General features: G+C 44.8%; 1 pseudogene; it reads left to right on the plus strand.

Moving 5' to 3' along the window:
* Window positions 1-390: 390 nt before the first annotated feature.
* Window positions 391-507, plus strand: LOC136642590 (5S ribosomal RNA; annotated as a pseudogene).
* Window positions 508-1,059: the final 552 nt, after the last annotated feature.

A 1,059-nucleotide genomic window follows, 5' to 3' on the forward strand; every position in this document is an offset into this window, starting at 1 on the left:
GAACAAAATGATGAGACAGCACAATGACCAAGAAAAGCATTTGGTGATTATTGTGCAAATGCTGAATGGCTCAGCTTCCTGCCTGTCCCACAGCCGCAACGGACAGACAATAAGAAGCTAGATTGTCAGTGCATGAGATGCACTTCACTCAAAGGAAAAACCAAGTATGTTGCACAGACCACAGGGAAGCCATTGTTTGCACATACCATTTTGTACAATAAGAAAAACCTTCAAGAAAGGGCAGGATACGATTTTTGCTTAATAATAACATTGTCTTGGAAACAACCGGTGACATGCAGAGCACTCTTAAGCAAACTTGTTAATTTTTGGCACTGGTCTTGATCTTGTATCCTTTGAGAATGCCCATCACAGGAACGGGCAAAATGTTAGGAATGCAACTGTTACCCTGCACATGCCTGATCTCTTCTGATCTTGGAAGCTAAGCAGGGTCAGGCCTGGTTAGTACTTGGATGGGAGACCGCCTGGGAATACCGGGTGCTGTAGGCTTATACCATAGTCTTTCGAGACTGAAGGTTGCCAACCAGGATTTTAATGGACCATGGTCTCAAAACCCAGACAATTTCAATTTTAAAGACTGTTAATCATACTGACTGCCCAATCCTAACTAGTGCTGGTGCAGTAGGGTCCACACAGCTCCCGCTGTATCTAGCACTGGTTGGGAGCAGGCTGGAGGTCTCCGCAAGGTAATGTGATACCTCTCACCTCATGCTGAGTAATGCCCCAGCTTGCCATGTGGGGCTACTTGGACCTGCATCCACAAAATAGTAGGCACAAGTCAGAGCAGCCCCGTGTAAAGTCAGCCCCTCACCAGTATTATGAAAAACACCACTCTTGCTTATTTTATAGGACTTGTGCAAGGATTACTTAGATCAAGGGTGTCAAACTTGTTTCATTGAGAGGGCCAAAGTTAGCATTCATGGTGCCTGCTAAGAGCCTGAAGTGACATTGTTAAGCAGATGATGGCCAGAAATAAGCATTTTGTTCTCACCTACAAACTCATTAGCTGCAAACGACAGAAGAGAAAATGTCCAAATCTTG

This window comes from Tiliqua scincoides, chromosome 2 (assembly GCF_035046505.1).
Source record: "Tiliqua scincoides isolate rTilSci1 chromosome 2, rTilSci1.hap2, whole genome shotgun sequence".
Taxonomy (NCBI): domain Eukaryota; kingdom Metazoa; phylum Chordata; class Lepidosauria; order Squamata; family Scincidae; genus Tiliqua; species Tiliqua scincoides.